The 13,517-nt window shown below is 53.1% G+C and overlaps 1 protein-coding gene across 9 annotated transcripts in view; it reads right to left on the bottom strand.

The window, feature by feature from the left end:
• AKNA (AT-hook transcription factor) overlaps nucleotides 1–13,279 on the bottom strand; it is a 52,961-nt gene extending 39,682 nt beyond the window's left edge. For 2 of the 9 annotated variants that reach the window (XR_005210820.1, XR_005210821.1), the window contains exon 1: nucleotides 3,966–6,062. The gene's annotated coding sequence lies outside the window, so the exon portion shown is untranslated. The other 7 variants (XM_037798641.1, XM_037798642.1, XM_037798644.1 and 4 more) reach the window with 7 other exon arrangements.
• Between the last annotated feature and the right edge of the window lie 238 nt (nucleotides 13,280–13,517).

Genomic DNA, 13,517 nt, shown 5'->3' with positions numbered 1-13,517 from the left:
GAGCACCGTCCCTGAGCCTTAGAGGTTTCTCACAGGCTGCTCTGGTGGAATGAACCAGAACAGGGGAGACTGGCGACAGGGGGACCTGTGAGGAAGTGTGGCAAGGGAAGGGTTATAAAATTCTACCCTCTTTCCCTGCCTTCCTTCTATCCTCTCCATCTTCCCTCTTTGCCTTTCCTCCCTCTCATCTCCTTTGTCCTCCTTCTTTCCGCCCTCCTGCATGGCCGACATTCCCTAAGGGCCTCCTTTATGCTAAGCACCGTGCCAGGCCCTGGAAACACAAGGCGTGGTCTCACCCAAGGAGCTCCCAGGGAGGGTTCAAAGAATCACAGCAAGTCAGCGTGGCCAGGCCCACAGGTCTGTGTTTTCCGCCTCGTGAGCATTTGGATCCTGGTCAGAAGCCTTGGCTTGTACAGTTGAAAAAAGTCAGCAGGCAACTATTTCTGGACAGAAAGTTCCCTGGGGGAATGGCGCAGTCCGTGAAAGGCTGACTTCCCAAGGGCTGGGGTAGAGACAGGGAAGAACGTTGTCACTGTCTGCTCCCTGGATGGGGCCTCAGTGGTCTCCCCCCTCTCCCCCTCACCCCCCCACAACCAATCTTCCTATTTGCCTCCCCACATGCAGAGCCCCAAATCACCCCCCAGGTCACTCTGCACCTCCACCACCCATGTGTGGTGCCCATTCTGTGCCAGCCTGGGCTGAAAGCTTAACCTTCATGTCCTCAATCTGCCTTCACCCTAGATACGCAAGGTTGGTCATAGGAAATTATTATTCAGATGCAGAAACTGAGGTTCAGCATGGTATAATGACTTGGCCAAGATCACCCAGCTGGTAAGAGACAGAGCAAGATTTAGAACTGCCAATTTTGGCCCAGCAGCCTCCAAATTTTTTAAAACACAATCCTGTAAAACTGTGTTGGCTCACACCCCTAATAAATGTATATTGCTCATAATTTTATATTCATATATTCCCACCCTAATATATTATATGCATGAGAAAAATTACATCTAAAAATAAATGTTAAAAAGATGCAATAGAAAATGAATATTTTAAATACAAGTTCTAATCATTGTTACCATTTGGGGGACCTGTACCAGTCTTTGAAATCCCTGCCAGTGTTTTTTCAGCATCAGTGCATTTAAGAATCCTTTAAGAATACAGATTCCTGGGTTGACTTGCAGAGACTCTGAGTCAATGGCCCTGAGATAGGGTCCAGTAATCTGCATTTCAAACCAGGACCCCAGCAAGACCATCTCTGAAGTTCACAGCACCTCTGCTTCCTGTAACTCTGGTGGCAGGTGGAGGAGCGTGAGCCGTTGTTTTTCTATTTCTGAAACCTCCACTGCGGAAGGGGCCAGGGAAGGCGTGTGGTTTTCTAACTTTTCTAAGGGCTTTAAAAAAAGCCCAACCACGGCACAGCCTGCCCTATCACAGTGGCCTCTGTGCGCACAGAGAGGAACATCCTGGCTCCTGAGATGACTCACTCTTCACAGAAATGTCACCGTGACCAGGAGAAGCCTCACATCAGAGGCGGCTGTGGTCACTGGTAGAGTTTTGCAAAGGCTCCCCCAGGTCCCTAAACCTATGAGCCTTTCCCAAGCAAGGCCTCTGCCTTCTATGGAGGCCGCAGCCCTAGGTGCCACGGAGCGCCGACTAGAGTGGTGTGTAGGCAAGCACTAGGTCAGTCAGTCAGTCAACAAACATGCATTAGTGCCAACCCCACGGCAACCCTGGGCTGGGAAGGCAGGATGCGCTCGCTTGGCTGCTGTGAGAGAGAAGCAGACTGGGATCAGGAAGCCGGGCCTCTGCCCAGGCGCCGCTGCTACTCACTGCGAAACACTGGGCTCTCCCCTCACTTCTGGGGCTTAAATTTTCCGCATTGCAAAATAGGGAGAGCGCCACCTCCTCTCGCTGCCACAAGAGGGCATCGCCCTACTAGGATGGGTGGGAGGGCAGGGGCCTGGCTAAATGAACTGTGAGGTTCCCAGGAGCTCCTGGGAGCCACGGAATAGACGTCCTCCCTCCGCCTCTCTGCAATCACTTTCCAAAGTAAAAAAAAACATGGACTGAGCACCTGGTTGGGTGCAAAGCAACTTCAAAAGAGGCCTATCACAAGGGGTGGAGCTGCTTAAGATGTGCAGAATTTTTTACTAGGTTGAATTTAAATGAGTGGAAAAGGATAGAGGGGCCCGTAGCACATTACTGTGAGTATAATTACCAGTGCTGAACTGCGTGTGAGGGTGATGGAAAGGGGAAGTTCAGAGTCATGTATGTCACCAGAAGGAAAGCCAGAGGCTCAAAAACAGAGTGGATAAAACACACCTATTGCAAACTGTGGACTAGAGTTAACGGTGTTATCTTAATATTCTTTCATCAACAGTTAACAAACATACCACACCAATGCCAGGGATTAATGATGGGGGTAATAAAGGAGATGGGATGTTTTGGGTTTTCTCAGGTTTTTTTTTCTTTTTCTTTTTTCTCTGGAGTAATGAAAATGTTCTAAAATTGATCGTGGTGATGAACGCGCACCTATGTGATGATACTGTGAGCCAATGACTGCATATTTTGGATGGACTGTATGGTGTGTGAAGATATCTCAATAAAATTACATTAAAAAAAAAAAGCATATCACTTCCTATTGCATGCCAGGCACTACACAAGACACAGGAAGTAAAGAGATGAGTAAAAGCATCCCAAAATTTCAAGTGGGGGGCAGGGGCTAGAGGGGAAGGGGATTTTGACTAGAGAAGCTGGAAGGGCATTCCTGGCAGGGGAGTAGCAAAGGTGTTGGGGTCTGAGCCTGTGATGAGAACATGAAGGAAGGAGGAGGGGGGGTCTCTGAAGGCCAGACAAAGGCGGGGCTGTTCTGGGTGGGCTTCACAGGGTGGCAGGACTGCTCCCGAGGGGGTGGGGGCTGCTGATGAAGGCTCCAGCAATGTGGCCTGGGGGCTGACCCCGGGAGGCCCCTTTAGTGTTAAGTCCCAGCACTTTGGGGTCTCTTCCTCCAGTTCCGGATGGCTGGACTCCCCGGGGCCACCCTCATGGGGCCTCTCTGTCCCCGCAGCTGCTCCCAACCCAGGTTCAACCTTTCAGAACCGTCTGGACTCACAGCTTCTCCTCTGCCACCAGCAGCCGCACAGCCCACCCCTGCATCCCCGAGTCTGCTGAAGCCCTCTCCCACCCAGCCAGGGCTGCCTGGCCCCCTGCTCCCACCCCCACCCCCGCCCTCTCCCAGATGGGGAAGCTGGGGTGCAGGGAGGTGGCGGGCTTTCACAAGACCTCGCAGCCAGGAAGGCCTGTGACTCTGAAACCAAGGCTGTCAGACCAGTGGGGGCAGGAGGAAAGGGAAGATGCCCCCCACCCCATCAAGTAGCTAGCTGTACAAAAGGGCTAGGCTGGGGGCTCAGGGTCCTGAGCTCAGCTCCCCGCCCCTGGCCAGTCTGCGCCCTGCCGTCCTCCGGGGTTTCTCCGCCAACCTTAGAGAAACCCACTCCACAAGCACCGACCCACCCCCTCCTTCTGCCCTCCGCCCCCTCTCGAGGAGCAGAGGCTGGAGAGAATGGGGTAGGTTCCTGGGCTGCTGGAGACTCCGGTCCCCCTGGAGCTGTCGGCCTTCAGAATGTCCCCGACTCCTCTCCTGGACTCTAGGCTGCAGACGTGGGCCGCTCCTTTGGTGGGGACCCTGCCTGCCCCTCTGGGCCTGCTCCCCACCCTGGTGTCATCTCTGAGGCTTCTTAGCAACCCGTGGGACTAACTTTCTCTGTGCAGATGGGAAATCCCCCTAAAATCCACCCTTGCCCCAGGGGCTGGGCTCCCCTAAACTGCAAGGGAAGCTACACAGCTGCCTGCACAGCTCCGACTTCCTGGCTGGACTGGTCCCAAGGCCTCCGACTGTCCCAGAGAGTCTGTGACTGGTCCGTCCAGAGGGACAGTGGCCTCCCCTGCCCCCTCCGCCCTCTTACCTCTCTCAGGCTCCACCACTGTCCTGCCGGCTCAGAGGACCCACGTGTGAAGTCTTTGTTCCAAACCTGGGGAGCCCCCTGCCTCCATTGTGCCCTGGCCCACCTCCAGGCCGCTCTGCCAGCCCAAGCTGCTGCTCACAGACAAGCATCGCTCCCCACTTCTCCCCGCCCCTGACTCTCAGCTGCGGCAGGAAGCGCTCAGCCTGATTTCCTACAAGTGTTTGTCAGAAGGAGGGGGCTTGTCTGAGTGCAGAGAGTGAGAGCTGGAGGAGCTTAACCCCTTGCAGGCTCTCTGTGGGTCTTGGCTGCCCCAGGAAAGCACTCACAGAAACTTCCAGAGTCAGGGCTTGGGATTCAAGGTACAGACCAAGAGACTGAAGCCCAGAGAAGTCAGAGGCTTGACTGAGGTCACACAGCATGCTAGGCCTGGAAGCAGTCCTTTTCCCTAACACAGTGCCTACGTTGTAGACCCTTTTCAACCTCAGCCAAGGCTCCTTCCCTCACTGGGACTTGGTGCCCACCTGTACAATGGGAGCTCAGCCTTGATGCCCACTCGGCACCCTCCCAGCTCTGACTCTCTGGCCTGTCTGCCAATGTGCAACCTGACATCTCACAGAGGCTACAAAGATTCCTGCCATCCCACCCACTGTCTCAGCTCTCAGCTGGCCCTGCAGCTGGAGTGGGATTTTCCAGGCAGCATGGGGGTGGGGGATTGGCTGATCAGGGTTTTTTCTCCCATCGTAAGTACTGTCCCTCGGCTCCTCAGAGGGCAGGGCATAGATTTATCCCGATGGGCAAGCAGCCTTTCTCAAGCCTCTGTTTAGTCCTTCATTCCTTCGACAGGTACTTACTGAGCTCCGACTGTGTGCCAGGCACTTTCAAGGTGCTGGGAACATGGCAGTGCACGAGACAGGCAAACCCCTGCTGTGCTCTATAATTTCAGGGGGAGAGGTGTGAACCAAACAGAGCAGGGTGAGATGGAACACAGATCCACCTCCCAGGATGCTGAAACACTGATGCCCAGGACTCACCCCAGACCAAGAGAATCGGTCTCTGGGCATTGGCAATTTTAAAAGCTCCCCAGATGACAGTCATGTGTGGTTCTTGGAGAAAACCCCTGGGACAGAGAGTGACAGGTGGGGAAGGAGGGGACGGGATGGTCAAGGAAGTTCTCCTTCAGGAGGTGACTTTCAATGAAGGGACAGGACAGAAGAGCGCGGCAAGAGCAAGTGACAAGATGGGCTGGGGGCAGAATATTCCGGAAGGGTGAGTGCAAAGTCCCAAGGGGGGAACCAGCTGGGCTTTTCTCGGAGAATAGCAAGTAAACCAATGGGGAGAGGCAGGAGCTGGGGCTGGAGGGGAGGGTACAGTATCGGGTCCCCACACATGGCTCCCAACTCTGCCCTCCACAATACAGAGATTCTGATTCAGGGAATAAAAAGAAATTTAAAAAATCAGGCCTCAGTATATTGTCCAAAAGCCCTCCAAGTGACTCTGATGAGTGGCCAAGTTTGGGATCAATGTAGGAGAGAAAACATGAATCTTGGAGTTGACCTGGACCTGGGTTCAAATCCCAGCTCCGCCTCTTGCCAGCTTTGTCAGTTCAGGGCTTCACCTCTCTATGCCTCAGTTTCCTAAGGTGGAAAATAGGAATAAGAGGAGGAGACACCCACAAGACTGCTGCTGAGCTTCACTGAGGTAATGAAACAGGAAGTGCAGGGCATGAGTCTGGAACACAGCAGTTGTTTACTGCGCTGTCCTATTACGGTTGTCACTGTCGTTGCAGTCATCATCATGACCATCATCACCATCATTTCCGGATGAATCTCTGGTCTCCTCCAAGGACTAGGTCTTTTCACCTTTCCTAGGGCCCAGTTTCTGGCTGATGAATGTGTGAGCTGAATGAATGAATGAATGAAGGCCAGCACAGCCACGGCTAGAACCAGGTGTCCTCATCCCAGTAATCACCCTGCCACACCCCTGCCTTTTCCTCACATCTGGATGGCAGAACTCTACCCCCAGCCCCAAGCCCAAGATGGAGCCGAGCCAAAGCCTAATGAAGCCCCTCCCTGCCAGCTCTGGTGACCATGTGGGCCATTGTGTGAGGGGCAGGCTCCCCTGACACCCCGTCACTCACTCACCCTCCCTCCCTGGTCATTAACGCAGCAGCACTGCCTTCAACGCCAGGCTGCTGCGCTGGCTGCCAGGCACGCCCCGTGGCCCCTGGCTAACCCCACGCCTGTCTTTAGGGGCAGCCGCCTAACACCAAGGAAGACGAGAGCACTCTTGTTCTACCTCTTCCCACCCCCAACCCTTATCCACCCACCTCCCTGCCTAGGCTCATGCTGTGCCTCCCCTAGAACACCGTTTCCACCCACGGACAAAACTCTACTTAACCAAAGCAACGTGTCCATTATAAAGCAACTGAGCTCGTTGTATCGCCACCTTCCAAATCCGCCCCTCCCCAGCGTGGGCCACTCTTTCACCCAGGCGCACAAGCCAGAATCAACCATCATCCTGAACACTTTCCTGTATCTTACACCCCCTAAACCATCCATTTTCAACTCCTGCTGATTTGATTTCCTGAATCGCACTAGGGTCTGTCCACATCTTTGCATCCCCCAGGCCAACCGCCCGGCACAGGCTACTGGAACTCCCACGTGGCCCTCTGCCACAGCCTCCCCTCCAATCCATTCCTCACTCTGAGCAAAGACGAAACTCCATCTCTCTTCTCCCTTGCTCCAGACACATGGGGGCCTCCTGGCTGCTCCTCCGACAGAGGCGCCTGCTGCCCGCGTTACCCACCCCACCTCCTCTCCCGTTAACGTCCAGGAAACCTGCAGAACTCAGCTCAGGCGCACCCTCCTCGGGGACTCCCCTCATTTGGAATTACACTTTGTGTGTGATTCCTTGACTCATGTCTGTCCCGGACTCAATTGTGAGTCCTGCGAGCTGCTCCCCATCCTTTCCCCAGGGCCCAGCACAGGCCCCAACACACAGTAGGAGGACAGGAAACAGGTGCTGCGTCATCTGGGAATCCAGCCAGACGCCCCACCTGGCTCCGGTGAGGCTGGAGTGGTCAGCCCCATTTTACGGCTGGGTAAGCAGAGGCCCCGAGGTCAACTAGCCCGAGGTCACAAAGCTGGTGAGTGGGGGGCAGTGGGGTAGAGATTCGAACACAAAGACCAGGCTCTTAAAGACCAAGCTTGGTGCTGAGGCCAGAAGACAACTGATACCTGTGCAAGACAACAGAAGGGGAGCTTATTAACACCTAACTGTGATTCACTAAGCTGTTCTGACCTTGTTAATAAGGCACAGAGCCTTCCCTTCACCGCCCTACAAGCTAAATAGTGTTGGGGATTGGGTAGGGCATCAGTAATTTCCATTATAGAAGTGAGGAAATTGAGGCCCAGAGAGGGGAAGGGACTAGCTCCTGGTCATCCAGAAAAACAAACAAACAAACAAAAAAAACCCTTTGGCGCCCACAGCCAGGGCTGGAGGACTGTCACCAGGAATACAACCGCATGCAGCTGCATCTGCAGGACCTGCCAGCCCTCCCCACTGGAGCCAGCAAGCAAGCCTTTGGCCATTTGCTCCGCCTAGTGCAGGTCACAATGTTCCAACACCACAGTGGCCATTTCTCAACCACTTTCCCACTGCCCACCCATTCAGTCCTCCCCTCCTTCCAAAATCATTCTCCAGCTCCTGCTAAGTGTCCAAACTGTTTACCAGACGGTAAGCCAAGAGTCTGTCTTTCCGGTGCAGTGTAGCCCATGCCCTAGCACTGGGGCATCACTGGGTGCCATGATGAGACCTTCACACTGGGGCCCTCACACAAGGGACCCCCAGACTCCTCAGCCATCCTGAGGGAAACCAGGGGCTGGCAACTTCAGGAGCCCTGGTGGCCAAGGGCTGTGATATCCCACCCCCAGCTCCTCCGTGAGCTCCCTACCTGTTTCTACCCCAGGAAAGAAATGAACCCCTCTCCCCCAAAGTAGCTCACTTCTTCCCACCCAGGCAGTTAAAACCCACAGGGAGTCTGGGGAGAGAAAAGGTGGGCAACGATTTCTAGAGTGGAACCCTGGCCTGGGCAGCTGGAGACCAAGTTCCTACCTGAGTCCTGCCACTGACTAGGCAGTGGATATATACTAGTGCCTTCCCTCTCTGAGCCTTGGGACCTGAGGCTTGATGAGATTATCTCTGAGAGCTCTTCTAGCGCTAAACTTCCTGTGTTCTTCTATTTCATTTGCCCCCTCGAGGCTGAAATGCTGTGCTGGCAGAAGGCTGCAGGGCACAGGGGTTAAAGGTACATGGGCAGTCAGAGAATTCCAGGTTCTCCTTTGGAAGCTGTGTGGCCTTCAAAGTCACTTAACCTCTCTGAATCCCAGATTCCTTATATGTAAAACGGCCTAATACTCCTAACTTTACAGGGTCCTTGGAATGATCAATGAGACCAGGTGCCTGAAATCCTTGGCCCGGTGCCTGGCACAGAGGAACTGTTCACAGCAGTTAGACACAACAAGGCTTTGGCCTTGTCGGTGAAATGCCCAAATGACCTGTTCCCTGCAGGACTGAGTTTAATTTTCCTGACACTGGAGATTCCCCGATATGAGCCATAGCCCCAGCTTTGGGTTCCAGACTCAAAATCCAGGTGGCAGGAAAAGCTGCTCTCTCCCTGTGATCCCCTTCCCTGTGGCCCCAAATCAGCTCCTAGGACCACTGGCCCAGCTGGAAATGCTGTCCCCACCTGGCATAGTTAGAGAGGAGAGGAAACAGGGCTTGTGAGGAGTGTGTGGCTCTACTGAGAAAAACACACACACTCACACACACTCTAATGCTCAATGAAGAGTCAAACAAACAAACAAATGTGCATGTGCCAGGAATGCACTGTAATAGCAAACCTTTACTGAGCATCTGTTAGGAGTCTAGCCTTTCCACGGATTAGGGTCTCATTTAATCCCCCCACCCAACTAAGGAGGTAGGAATTATTATTCCCATTTTACAAAGGGAGAAGCTGGGTTTGAACCAAGCTGTCTGATTCCAGAGAGTGCAATCCTAATCACTTCTCAACTGATCCTCGTCGTAGGTGAAATGGTTGGAAACAACCTAAGTGTCCAGTAATAGGGGATCACTTAAATAAATGATATTTCCATTCAAAGGAACATTATACAGCTATTAACAGTCATGCTGAAGAAGAATATGGAATGGTATAAAAACCGTGATGCTACGTGAACAAGCCCATTATAAAATAATATATAAAATATATATCTAGTTTCAGCCCATTAAAGGAAAAATAAACAGTAAAAATATGGAGGAACGGAAGAAGAGGAGGGAGGGAGGGAGAAAGAGACATAGAGACAGAGACAGAGAAGGATGGGCACCAAATGTTTACAATGAGTATCACTGGGTGGTAGAATTATAGGCAATTTTACCTTCTTTTGTCTTATTGGTATTTTCTAAAAATAATAGTTGCTTTAATAAGAGAAAAATGAACATTTACTATTCTGAAAGAAATAAAAACAAAACACTACCTCACATCTGTGCGGAGCACCATTCCAGTGAGAGACCTGGGGTCCGTCCCTCCTCAGCTTCCCACCTATGGAAGCTGGGGGCGTGGTTGGTCTCTTTGAGGCTCATCGCAGCTCCGACATCCTGTAACTCCCATCACACACCTTCTACTACCTTTAAACTCTGGATATTATGTTTTTCTGTGTATACAGCCATTTAGCAACATGTTGGAACACATGAAAATCACAGAAAGGAAAGGATGCAATTAGTACTCACCCTTAGCCCTTCTTAACATTTTGGGGCATGGCACGTATTATCCAATTGGACCCTTGTAATCAGGCATTTAACACACAAAGAAAGACCAGTGAGGTTATGCAACTTCCTCAAAGTTGCACAGTCCAGTGGAGGCAGAGTTGGGTCTGCACTCAGAAGTAAAGCATTATCTTCAAGATGAATCCCTTGCTTGGGGAAGCTGAGTGCAGCCTCCTGGGCCCCTTGGCCATGGCCCCAGGACCCCGAAAAGACTGACAGCTAGGCATCCCACTCTGGCTTTGATCCCTGGTTCGTCCCCTTGAATAGGCCCAGCAGGGAGAATGCTGGCAAGGGCCCAGAGGCTGGGCTGGCCTGTCTCCAGGAGAACCTGGTGCAGAAGCAGCTCTGGGAGCGCAGAGGGGTCTCACTTGGCAACAGAGCTGGAGTTAGGCTGACACTTGGCAAGAAAGACCAGAGCCAAGATGAGGCTATAGGGTCAGAGAAGGACCAAGGAGTTAAAATGTGAGTCTTTGGGAAAAGAAAAGGCCTGGGTCCAAATCTGGTAGATCTGACCTCAGACACATTTCCAAACCTCTCTCATATCCTTATTCATAGACTGAAGATAATACTTCCCTCAGAGGTGCGTGTGTAAAGTAACAGGATAATGTGTTCACAGTTTAGCACACAGAAGGCTCTTGGCAAATGGGGGGCCGGCTGTTAGACTCCTCTGTGCTCCCCTGGGCAACCACAGCAGCCTCTTCCTAGTTGTCCCACCCCTAAGTCACCCTCCAATCCCTTCGGCACATGCTGCTGGATAAATCTTCTTAGAGCTTCAGGTCATTCCCCTGCTTAAAAAACATCAATGGCTCCCTCCACTTTCAGGTTGAAGGACGGCATTTGGCCTGGAATTCAGGCTCAGAGTGACCTATTCCCAAATCAGAGGGGCTGCTGCATTGCACAATTCACAGCATAGACCACGACCCTCATCTCATAAAAGGTTCCACCCCAAATCCACACTTAAGCTAAAGGCAAGCAGAGGAGCTGCAGTGGGGTACGGGCCCTCTGGCCTGGCTCCTATGGGGTTCCCTGTACCACCAGGAACCCCTGACTCCCATACAGAAGCAGGGTCAGCCTTCCAGCCACCAACACCCTTCACATGCAGCTCTCAAAAAAAAAAGAGCCCTGATTTGTGGTCTTTACCTATTTTACCTATTTCCATGGGGTAAATACTCTCTCACGATGGCCAATCTCAAAACACCAACAAAATGTTGCTGAATGCAGCATTGGGAAGAGAAGTACACAATCAGCTTTCACAAGCAGACACCAGTACACATCTGCGCACCTCAAGGTAAGGCCCAGCTAACACCCATAAAAAGCTCTGTGACCTCAGTGAGTGACTTGACCTCTCTGAGCCTCAGGCTTCTCTTTTGTAAAATGGGACAACAATAGCACCCACATCATGGCAATGCTGTGAAAACTGATATAATCAAGATGATCAACAGCTATGTATTGATGTTGTTGGTGCACTTGCACTGGAAATGACACTGGTGATGAAAGAGACAAGAGCTCTTGCCCTCCCCCCTCCGAACCCCACTCCATGCAGTAAAGCCCTTGGCACAGCAGCTGGAATAATTCACTTAATAAACAGTAGCTATTGTCGTCAAGGCTATTATTGTTGTTTTTATTCTTTCCCTTCTCCAGGCCTCAGTTTCCTCATTTGCCAACTTAGAATGTGGGCTGAGCAAAAGCTTTCCATGATGCCTTGAGCCTTAAAGTGGTGCTGAAGTGGGCATTATCATCCCAATTTTACAGATGGGAAAACCGAAGCTCTCAAAACTGAAGACAGACTGGGGGCTTGAACCTGGGTCTTCCAACTCCCGGTCTCTAGCTCGTTCCCATCTCTCAGGACGAAGGAAACATAAAAAGGGCCTGGCATTCAGCTGATGGTGTTAAGGTTTTACAAACACTCTTCTTCTCCCCTCTCCTGGGGTAAATGGGAATGACCAGGCTTGCACCAGTTTCCAAAATACTCTCTCAGCATGACAGCTCACAGTGCCAGGACGTTTTCAGTCTCTCTGGAAACCCCACCCCAGCGCCTGTTGCAGGCTGGTGGGAGCTGATGAAATCCCCTCGCAAGAAATGGTCCAAATCACGTTGCAAATGAAAACCGGCTGGACTCTGTGAGGCAAAGGCCCACATGTGAGCACTTTCTCCCTCCTGCAGAAGCACTGAACCCCAAACAGGAAGCCCCAGACACACCATGGGTTCCATCTCCCTGTTGGTAAGGAAGCCAGACTTAGGCCCCTCCGACCAATGGACAGCTATTCTGTTTTCCTGACAAAACCAAACCAACAGCCAAAAAAGAACCCCCACCATCTCCAGAGGAGGTGCCTGGAAAATTCTCTTGGGAAGTCCCTACATGTATCTAACCTCAGTCCTTCTTGCTTCAGTCCCAGCCCATTTCTTCTTGTTCTGTCCTAGAGGACAAGAATAATGTCTCTTTTCACTGCAACCTGTCTCAGGTTCTCTTCTCAGCTCCAGTAGCCCAGATTTGTTATCAGCAACTTACCTTTCCAACTTTGTCACTCAGAAGCAGAGGTTTTTAGACACAGGTAATGATCAAAAGCCGAGAAAAGGAGCCAGGAAGAGTTTCGTCTAAGGTCGCAGAGCAAGCAGGCTCTGGTTCTGCCCGCACCAGCCCCATCACCCTGGGGAGAGGAGGCTCCGCTCCTGCCCTGCTGTGGGCCCGTGTGCAAGCCGCGCCCCCTCTCCGGTTCTCCCCATCTCTGCACCAAGAGAGAACTAATCTTATTTCCGCAACCTGTTCCAGTTCCAATTACTTGACAGACTGCCCACTCCCACGATGGCCTTTGCTCTACCCCCTCTCCCTACCAAAAAGAGGAAAAGAAACTTGCTTTTGGCGTCCGGGTAGGGCGCGCGACTCCGAGTCGCCTGACTGCGCGGGATGTTGCTTGGTGAGCGAACCTCACACAAATCCCACGACAGAGGAGCCCCACCTCCCCAGTAACCACAGCAACCCGGGCCACGCCTCCAGCCCAAACACAGCCCGAGGCCCCGCCAAGGAACACCCCCGGCTCCCCCGGGACCACCCCCTCCCTACATTCAGCACCAGTTGGAGAGAGAAAAAGCCGCCGCCCCATTGCACGGAGGTGGAGACTGAGGCCGAGGGAACAGCACCTGCACAGCCGACAGGGTTAGGACTCGGGCCGCAATCGGCAGTCCAGGACACCCTCCCATTCCCGGCCAGGCAAGGGGTCTCCTTCCTGCGAGCGTGGGGATTCCACGTGGGAGAGACCGAAAGCCGCACCGCCACATTGCAGCGGAGCCACCGGCGCCATCTGTTCCCCCTCCCCATGACCTGGACGCAGAAACGAAGACGGAGCTTCGGTCGGGTTCCCGCCACGGCCCCACCGCGAGCCCCTCCCCGCGCCTCACCTGCTGACGGCCACCGCGCGCCGGTGGCTTCCTGGAGTTGAGCGGCAAACAAAGGCCTCCAATCCCGGCGCAGGGCTGGGCGGCAGCCTCTTTGCATAATCCCCGAGGCCGGCCCGTGACGGGAGGGGAGAGGCCCCCCCGGGAGGCGGGGCCTCTGACAGCTCCACCAATCGCAGACAGGCGGCTGCTTGCGGCCCGCCCCCAGTGGTTGGACACAAGAGAGCGGATCCTGAGCTCCAAGACTGAAAATCTGAAGGCTGGGAGGCGGCGTCTCCCAACCGCGACCCGCGACTGCAGCCGTTTGCGCAAGGTCGCCCAGAGCCACAGTGAGGAAGA

The sequence above is a fragment of the Choloepus didactylus genome, chromosome 10 (genome assembly GCF_015220235.1).
Source record: "Choloepus didactylus isolate mChoDid1 chromosome 10, mChoDid1.pri, whole genome shotgun sequence".
NCBI classification, from domain to species: Eukaryota; Metazoa; Chordata; class Mammalia; order Pilosa; family Megalonychidae; genus Choloepus; species Choloepus didactylus.
This window is presented reverse-complemented; position numbering and strand designations above follow the sequence as displayed.